Source organism: Lepidochelys olivacea (genome assembly GCF_965140295.1).
Source record: "Lepidochelys olivacea isolate rLepOli2 genome assembly, chromosome: 1".
NCBI lineage: Eukaryota > Metazoa > Chordata > Testudines > Cheloniidae > Lepidochelys > Lepidochelys olivacea.
This window is the reverse complement of record NC_140411.1, coordinates 225,397,244-225,407,848: the sequence shown is the minus strand read 5'-3', so window position 1 is coordinate 225,407,848 and position 10,605 is coordinate 225,397,244.

Below are 10,605 nucleotides of genomic sequence, written 5' to 3'. Positions count from 1 at the left end.
TTTGGGGAACGAGTTGGAATAGGGGCAGGGAGGGGGCGGAGTTGGGGCGGGAACTTTGGGGAAGGGGTTGAAATGGGGGCAGGAGGGGACAGGGCAGAGGTGGAGTTGGAGCAAGGTCGGGGGCAGAAGGGGGTCGAGCACCCACCAGCACCAGGAGAAGTTGGTGCCTATGCCCTGATGGGCTCAGCCAGCCTGGAGGAGAAGGGAGCTGTCTGATTTAATTGCAAAGGGGACAATAGCTGGACCCACTAGGGACAGGGAAGAGTAGATTGGGATAAGGAGCCTGGGAACGAGAGGGGAGCAGAAACTGAGACTGGAGGTAAGGTCAGCCTTAAATACATTTGTGACAAAGTGCTGAGAGATGAAACCTGAGCCAGCACTCTGGTCACTATTAGCACCAGTTAGGTTCACCTGGAGAAGGCCTAATTGGTCAAGGGTGGGCTTGATTACTAGGCCAGACTGGGGTTAGGAAATGAATGAGCTCATTAGCCCATTAACAGGCGAGTGGTTTAAAAAGAGTATGGGAAGGAAGTGCTTGTGGAGAGTATGTGCAAAAGAGTGATCATATGTGGGTGGGTGCGCGAGTGCGAGCGAGCGAGCAAGCAAGCAAGCAAGCAAGCAAGCAAGAGAAGACTAGGAGAGGTGACAAGGGGAGTTCTCCGAACACAGACATCCCCACACAACACCCCCCTCCTACACACATACACAAACACACACAGAGGAGGGGCTGGAAAGCTAGACGACAGTGCAAAGGTATGGATGCATTGATATGTATTGGTGGAGGGACTGAGGCACTGTAAATAAAGTACATGCTGCTGTTTATAAGCAAGAAGGTCTCAGAGTGGTCTGCATTTGTGGAAGAGGCAGGCGTATGGTCGCCATGCCCCGTCACAACATTTGTCTCAAAAGAAATGACCCCTGCTCTCTGTAAATCATCTCTGTTTTCTGAGGTCTTCATTTCAGAAGTCTTACACAGCGGTTGTTCTGTAGGGTGAGTCTAGGGGCGTGTCTACATTAGGGATTTTTGCATTGGAGCAATGGAAGGTTGCAATTTGCAATGCAGCCCCATTATCGCACCCCTCTCCCCCAGACCCAGTGTAGATGGGCTGCGCTAGTGCAAGGCCCACTTAACACCCGTGTAGCACGGCTATGGTGGAGGTCTGCCACAGTGTAACTAGATTAGCGTGGATACTGGGGCAGCCATGTATTTGTATCCACTGTCATGTAGAGAAGGCCTAGGGCTTTGTATGACCAATAGAAAAGCAATTTCCAAAGCTTAGGGCCTTCCTGAGAGCATTCTGCCTCCAGGCCTCTGCAAATCTTCTTAGCATATATGCAACGTGCCTCAGGTGCCATGTGACCAGGATTCATCACCAAATCTGATCTGCTGGTTGGATCATTAGCTTCCCTGGCCTGGGCCAGGTACTGATGAGGAGCACGACATGGACTCTGATCCCTGCCCCCCTCTGCCAATCAAATCTATGGACTGCTGTCAAAAGAACTCCAGCTGATTCCAGCTGTCACTATGTATGCTAAAAGACACCAACAGGGAACATGTGCAAACACATGTTTGCAATTGCAATGCAATGCAATGGCAATGATTGTGCATACAAATGGATGTTTGCAAAGGCTTGTTTTACTCATGTGCCCAATTGTTTACACTGTAGCCTTTCCAGTCCCTGGACATATTGGGAGGGAGACTGACTGAGCAGTGATAGTGCCAGATAAATTATTTAAGGGGCTTTCCCTGATGTTTACTAACTAAACGCTCTTTAGTATCATAAGTGTGAACCAAATATTCCTTTGATCGTTCTGGAAATTGTATTGTGATTTCTTCCCTTAACTGGTTTTTTACAGGCTTGTGTGTGTTAATCCTGAGATGATATTTTGTAATGTAAAGCAAATGCTGAAGGTTATCTGCAGCTCCCAGAATTCATACAGATTAAAGGGGGAGGGGAAGATGCAAGATACATTTTTTTCACAAGTTCAGCTTCTAATGCTGGAGGCTTCTTTCCAGTCAAAACAAGGCTATGTTAGGGTTACTTATCTCAGGGATCTTAAACACAGCGTGCTTCAATAGCCTACGGGTGAGAGACCTCACCCACTCTGTGCTGTACTTAACTTAGGGCTGGATCAGCTTATTCCAAGCAGACTGTTTATGTAATGCTTCAAAATGCAGATTCCATCCTTTGCAAATACAGGATTGTTTATGATCTCAGTCAGTATAAACATACAGCACACACCTGTAACACAGTCCATGTGTTACAGGTAAGGCTTACTTTGTTGTAACACTTTTATTTGGTTCCAACATGAAAAAATCCTTTACTACCTAGGGACCAAGACTTCTGGTGTCACCAGTTTGATTTTTAGAACATAAACTTATTGTGTAATGACTGAGATATGCCTATACTTCAAAATAACAATTTAAATATGACAGGATCTCTTATGCAATTAATCCTAGTATATATATCGTTGGACCTAAATTCACTGGCACTAAATATTGTAGTAACTGTTACTCTGGACACACAACTTCAGAGGGATTATCCAAATTGATCTGTGGGTTCCTATACTAGAAACTTGAGGTCCCAAGCTGATCATATGTGAATACCCCCCATTCTTTTCTCATCCTGGTAGGTCAATGACTATTAGTGTTTGCCTGTCCCCATACTGGTATTGATTCCTTTGACCCCACTCCAGGTGACATCTCAGCACTTCCATCAGAATCAGCAACATTGTGGGAGTCATTTGTAATAGTGAGACAATAAGCCACAGCTTATTGTTTAGTGAGCTGGTTATTATAAGTTGGTTGCTCTTCAGATGTTGTTCCCCAATGTTAACAGGCACAGTTTTTATTCTGACCTTGAAGATTAAGGAATTGAATCTTTATGTCACCATCTGAACTGTCAGAACAATTCTGTTCCTGGAAAAACTGGGAGTGATGCTGACAGACCAAGTTCCAGATCTGGCCAAGGCATAGGCATCAGCTGGAAACTGATAAACTCACAGCTGGAAGTCAGGTGAATTGACCTGTGCATTAGCAGAGATCAAAATGATTATTAAATGCATAAGACTGTACAGTAGAATCTCAATTATGAACACCAGAGTTACAAACTGACCAGTCAACCACAAACCTCATTTGGAACAAGAAGTACACAATCAGGCAGCAGCAGAGACAAAAACAAAGCAAAAAAAGTACAGTACAGAACTGTGTTAAACATAAATTACTAAAAAAAAGTTTTAATTTTTTTTAACAAGGTAAGGAAACTTTCTGTGCTTGTTTCATTTAAATTAAGGTGGTTAAAAGCAGCATTTTTCTTCTGCACAGTGAAGTTTCAAAGCTGTATTAAGTCAATGCTCAGTTGTAAATGTTTGAAAGAACAACCATAACGTTTTGTTCAGAGTTACAAACATTTCAGAGTTACCAACAACTCCATTCCTGAGGCATATGTAACACTGAGGTTCTACTGTATCTGGTGTTTAAACTTCATGGAAATGAATGGGACGCTGCATGTATTGTTTTCACTTATCTGTGTCCTGTTAGAATGTAATAGCAAACATTTACATTGTATAACCCCCCTGTAACTAAATAACACATCAAACAAGAAAGAAGCCTTGTGTAATGCAAGTGAAGAACTTTAACAGGAAAATGATGAAGTGAGCTGTAGCTCACGAAAGCTTATGCTCTAATAAATTGGTTAGTCTCTAAGGTGCCACAAGTACTCCTTTTCTTTTTGCGAATACAGACTAACACGGCTGTTACTCTGAAACAGGAAAATGCTAATTCTTGTGCCTTTTAAAGGAAGTGGTCGTTGTATGTGGTGATAGCAGATCAAAGACTCTACCTGCATTCCTCTCTCTGTTATCAGAGAAAGAGCCCATGTGGGTGGCTGAGCAGTCAGCTTGTTTTCTGTGAGAAGAAGCTATAAATATGGACGCAAGGAAAAGTTCATTATCTCTGGACTGACTGGATTCTAGGAGGGCAGAATAACTGAAAGAGAAGAGGGAGATCCCCAGAGTTATTCTGGGTAGCCCTAAAAGACTTTTGGAAACTGGCAGATGACTACATCTCTGCTATCTTTTGAAATTATAGACTGTGACTCACCTGCACATATATTTGTACCTGCTTTAACCTCTCATTATCTCTCATTCCTTTTTCTTAGCTAATAAACCTTTAGTTAGTTCACCACAGAATTGGCTAACAACATTGTCTTTGCTGTGAGCTGCAGGATGCAAATTGATCTGTGTGAGTGACTGGTCTTGTGGGACTGGGAGCAATCTGAATATTTAGTGATTTTTTTTTTGGTGTAAGTGACCATTTATCACATAGTCCAGCTTGCCTGAGTGGCAAGATAGCCAGGAGTGTCTAAGGGGACTGTTTGTGACTCCATTATAAGACTATTGTAGTACTTTGGGAGTTCATATTTGGTACTAGGTTGGTGAAATCTAATTATAGAACATACCACCAGTTTGGGGTGCTTTGGACAGTCTGCCCTGAGGTGGGCAGTATACATGAGCTTGTTTAAGAACTCTTTCCAATTAGATTTCTGATCTTCAGGGAGAGTTCTCAACATTCCTAGCAGTGTTCTATTACATCGTTCAACTTGGGTTTGTTCTTGACCCTGCAATCTGATTTTCAAATTTGCCATGTTGGTCATGATGAATTTGTTTAAGGAATCTGAACTTTAAAACAAAATAACTTAAATTTGTCAGCTGTGGTTTCCCCAGATTTTTTCCTTGTCAGATAAGCTTGTGTAAACCTGCTAAACTGGTCCATAACAACCAGAATATAGTCTTACCCCCACTGCTTTTCTCAAGATGAAGAAAATCAGTTGAGACTAGTTCAAAAGGCTCTGTGGTACTGATAGGACGTAATGAGGCTTTGATATGTTGGCTTGGTCTTCTCCATTTCAGGCATTGACAGATCTGAGTTACAGAGCACTCAAAATCCTCCTTTATATTGGCCAATAGAAACAGTTTCTAGTAAGGTGAAGAACTTGATCAGCACCTAGATGATCCAAGTTTTTATGTAACTCAGCGCAGACCAGTCTGTGATAACTTTCAGATACTAGCAACTGATTGCGAGTAGTGTTTTTGCAACCATCCTTATCAAGCTACAGTGTTCCCCTCACACCATTAAATAGAAACCTGGTTTGGCCTGCAGCTTTTCCTTACTGGTGGCGTGGATCTGCTAGCTTTTGCTTCGAGAATTGCTTTCCTTCGTGGGTCAGCTTCCTGTGCTTGACATAGTTCTTCCTGAGAGATGGGTGTGACAGGATCCCACCGAGGTGCAGCCGGGGACTGGGATGCAGCCTGGGACTGTGCCCCCTGAACTCTCCCCAGCCTGGGCTCTCTCTCACAACGCCTTGCTAGTGACCAGCAGCAAATCCCTCCAGGCGCGGTGATCACTCAGCACAACTGCATGTGGAGCCCGACACCCAGCTAGATTGCACAAATGCTCCCAGAGCCACTCATAAATCACAAAGAGAAAGGCACCAGCCAAATCCTCCCAGCACAGTACCCCAGGAATATACCATCTTGCACTGCTCAAGATGGGCAGTGCAAATGTATTAATTGGTTCACCACTCTATCAATGGAAAGTGGACATACACCAGCCTTTGCAAACCTGAGCGGATTTGCCCCACACTTCATACAAACTCACTGGTAAAGATAAACAATTAAACAAATTTATTGGCTATAAAAGGTAGATTTTAAGTGATATTAAGGGATAGGCAAAAAGTCAGAGTGGTTACCAAAAGAAAAGAAAATATAAGCATCCCGTCTAAACTCTCAACCCTATTAGACTGGGCAGCAACTAGATTAAGCAATTTTTCTCACCCCACTGGATATTGCAGTCCTTAATACACAGGTTTGTTCCTTAAACCTGGGCTAGCCTCCTGTGTTGGCGTCTTGTCTTCTTCTCAGTGACTTGGTCGCTTGCAGCATAGGTGAGGGCAGGAGAAGGGCCCAGTATGTGTCCACTCTGTCTGTTTTATACCCTCAGTCCATGTGCTTGGGGAGCACAAGTCCAGGCATGTCTGGGGGCATTGCTCAGTCTCTCCAAGCAAGGTTGAGCAATTCCCCTGGTGTGGCCTCATGCAGGTGAGTCATTGCATTGTAGCTCCCTTGCTGGGCAATGGTTGTTGATGGGCTAATTGACACCCTGCCTGGGCATTGGTTACTTTCCTTGCTTTTGCCTCTGGGGAGCTAATATCTGGCTGATTCCCCAATTTACAGCATGTTTTAGTGACCTCCATACAGCACAATTCTCATAACTTCATATGCATTAATGATACACATATATGGATAGAGAACTGACTTTCAGCAGATCATGACCTTTCCCCTGATACCTTACAAGGCATGCTTTATATGTAAGATCATGACTACATGAAAATGAGGGTTACAGTACACTCCTCCAAAGCACAGAATGTCACAATGGGTCTAGATGCTGAAGATACACTTGTTAGCTCATCTCCTCCCAATACAGCAGCATCCGTAGTGATCGTGGTTATCCAGGATATGAGCCCCTCCTCTTGATCCAGTACTGATTTTAATACAGTATTTACAGCATCCATAGACGTTTCCTCCGTGCACCATTCCATGAATTTACTCATATCAAGTGACATACAGGACAAAATATCAGCATCAACATTAGATTTTCCAGTTGGTATTGGATATTAAAATTAAAGTTGTCAATTCAGCTCCCCACTGCAGTCCAGGGGCATTTGCTCTGGCTAATGCAAGTATGGGTCATGATCTGTATAAACAGTGAAGGATATCACGTAATATAAATAATACTGAAATAGCTCTGTAATTGCCCATTTCATAGCCAGAAACTCCAGTTTCCCAGAATGAAAATTATGTTTTTTTCTGCAGGAGAAAGGGTCCTAGAGCTGTAGCCCATCACAAGTAACTTGACCTTCTGTCACTGATACAACCCAGCTCCCAATCCATCAGAAGTTGCATCTGTACGTAAAAGGAATGTCAGGGAGAAATCTGGATAGGTTATTACTAGGGGTTGCACTGGAATATCAAGCATCTTTTCTAATATTTTCTGATGTTCCTTGGTTCAGATGATTGGCTGGCTAGGAGGCACTTGACCCATCCCATTCTTTTTCTGCTTTCTGCAAGGCCCCTTCTCCTCATAGGTGCCTTATTGTTGCGAGGTAGAAAAGACAACAGTATACAAAGGCCTTGCTGCTTTTAAGAAGTCCTTATTGTATTGGCGATAATCATTTAGCAAGCCCAATACTTTCAGCAACTCGCTCACATTGCAGAGCTTTTTCTCTTTCAATGCCTGTACTGCAAGGGTGTCAGCTGGATCCATTTTATAACCTTCAGCTGTTATAATCATACCCAGATATCAGACCTTGCTTTTAAATAAATCACATTTTTTAGCCTTTCAGTTTGATGCTATATTTTTGTAATTGCTGAAGGACTTCCCTAACATGCTTAGCGTTTTCCTCAAAAGTTCTTCTATAACCAGGGTATTCTCCAAATACAGGATACAACTCTTATCTCTCAGACCCTCAAACCATTCTTCCATACACCTCTGGAAGGTGGCAGGAGCATTCATAAGCCCAAGTGGAATACAAATCCATTCATACAAACCCCATATGTAATAAAGGTGGCGAGGCGCCAACTCTCAATGCTCGTGAACCCTGGATGGTTGGCCTTGCCTTGGTCTAGAACCAAGAAGCATGACTTCAAACCAAAGCCATCTAACACATCCTGTATATGGGAAAGGGGTTGATAATCTGGCACCATCTTTTGATTCAGCACTCGATAGTCAATTTGGAGCCTTCTTCTGATGCAGACAACAAGTGAAGTGAAGGGAGAGCTGGACCTAGTGACCCATCTATGGTTGAGTAGGCTTGCCAATACCCCTTCACCTCCTGGTAGAGGGGGCAGGTTGGGCATCATGGAGCTCTATGTACATTTCTAAACTTTCAACCTGGCCTATGTTCTGAGCATCCTTTGCAAAAACTCCTGACTTCTTTTGTAGCATGTGTTGGATTGCCTCCTGCTGCTCCTTACTAAGGGGAAGAAGGTTAACTGGTGGTATTCATCTGAAGGTGTTACAAGGGAATGAATTCCCAGCCGGATGTTTTGACCTGGTATCATTACCACTAGGAAAAGTGTCACATTCAACTCTCTTCACTTTGACGCTGTCCTGGTTCAGGGCTAGGCCTGGTACTGGCAATGGAATTACTGCCTGGATCATTTTGAGACATCCCAATGCTGTGTGCTGGCAGAGTGTAATATCATGTTGGATTGAATTGCTGATGGGAATGCTAACCCCTGTGGAATTCTGACTGGGGTCTCCCTAACCTATAACTCTTCCAGCCACTGACCCTGAACTCCTGGCTCAAAAATGGCCGGTACTCCAGCAGAAAGCCAATTTATATGTGTTCAACCCTTCAAGTGTGTCATGTCCCCTTTTTTAGTTGTGACTCCACATTTGCCTTCTTGTACCATACCAAGGTCTCCACACTTTGAGGCCTTTAGAAAGTGTACCAACACATTCATTTTTTGCCTGTTGAACATGGGGAAAGGCAGTTGACAAATGACTATGCAGGGCACGGGTTACCATGGCTTCCGATCATTCCTGCCAATACTGTTTAACAACTTCTTCAGTAACATTATATCCAATAATAGGACTCTCCATCTCAGGAGTTGTGACCAGCATGGGGACTGTTAGTACTTTCCTGCCATTTAGCAGCTGAAGCTGTATTTCAACCCACACATCATATAGAATGGGGGTGCCATTAGCAGTTGTGAGCCTCAGGATTTCATCTCTCTCAAGCAACACCATGAGTTCCCTTAATGGTACATTAGGAAGGTTCTCCTTCACTGGCAAGGCACTATGCGTGGTACCATGTCCCACAAAATTGTTACTTAATTCCTTTCAAAGCACACCAAACCATACATTTTCTCCCACTATGTTAATTAGCTTATCATACTGCTTTGGTGTCAATGAACAATTACCTACTATTCCTTCAATATTACAGTTGTACTCATGGTCACAAGTACATCTACACAAGAGTTTAACATTTCTAGTTCTGTTAGCCCCATGGGTTTCTCAATTTCTTGTTTTTTGTTGGCAACTGTCTGTCTTTGGGACTTCTGGGGTTGGTTGGTCATTCGAGGTCTCTTTGGAGTGACTGGGTGTAATTTCCCTTCCTGTCCACTCTTAGGGGCCTCCTTATGAAACAACATCCAGACTGGTAGTGCTCTTCACTTCCACACCAAAACCAAGTGTTGCAAGTGTCACAGCTCAAGGCACTTGCACCTGTATTTCCCCTCCAAGGTCCAGCAAGGGCACCCACTCTAGACTCAAGGCTCCTCAGCTATCACCCCTCTTGGGTGGAGACCTGTATCTCTCTCCCTCCTTCCTGACTTGGGTATGTCCAGACTGCACGATTCCCTGCCTATACTGTGATATCCCCAGCAAAAAGCAAACTTCATTCAATAAGGCTTTCCAGGATTTTGCAGGAAATTGTATTATTGCAATATGTATCGTATTTCTTTTGTCCTGCTTCTGGTAATTGGGTCACAGCTTTACCTCTAAGGAGCTCTCTGTGGGATGGATTGGAGTGGTCTCCTTCTATCATAATGGGGGACCCTCAGAACCTCTTTGATAGCAGCGATCTCTATTTTTAGTTCTTTAATTGCCACTAAACTTGTCTGCTGATCTCCAGTCTCATCCAGCAGGTTGGTTCCAAGTAAGGATATTTTTTCTTATGCTTCCTCATCAATCTCTGGCTCGCCAACAACAGAGGCCTATTACACAACATTAAGTTCTGCAGCTTTTCTTCATGCCCCTCTTGCTGCTTTGTGCTGTTTTTCTCTTTCCCCAGCCATTTACAATGGTCAGTCTCTCCAATAAAGCCTCCTCTGTAACTGAACTATCTTTGAGAGAGGGCAACATCACAGACCGAATGTCATCACTCTGTAGCCCAGTGGAGACCGAATGGAGGAACATATCTTGCATCAAGAGTGGATCAGGACAACAATATATTTGAACCAGAGAAGTCTGGGGAATTGATAAACAGGCTTTTCCCCAGACAAAGGAAAAGCTGATGCCTCCAGCCAGCTGCAATCACAGACAATTGGCAATCAGAGTCAAGTTGCCATTCTTTGGCATATTGGAGGCTGCAGGGACAGCTCAAAAATTTGCATTGTAGAAAGCACCTGCGGGGAAGAAACCAGCACGGAATCTTCTCCACCAGACTCCATGGTGCCTTTGTTCACAGCAGCGGCAATAAACTTTAAGAAAGGTACATTTCAAAAGTTCACTGGACTATAAAAGAACCCCAAATTCTTTCACCTAAGAAGACTTGTAGCACTTTGTGGGAGATCCTGACCAAGGGGGTGGGCCGCCATCTTGCTGAAAGGTGTGGTAAAAATCTTGCCTTGAACCAAGACTATACTTTTGTTAAGTCTTAGTCACTAGAAAACATTATTCACTTTTATTTGCTTGCAACCATTTATCCCTTACACGTGAATTCACTTAAAACCTCTCTGTTTGTTAATAAACGTATTTTACTTCTATTCTAAATCAACTCACTGCTGTGTTTGACTTGAAGTGATTATTAACTCCAGTTA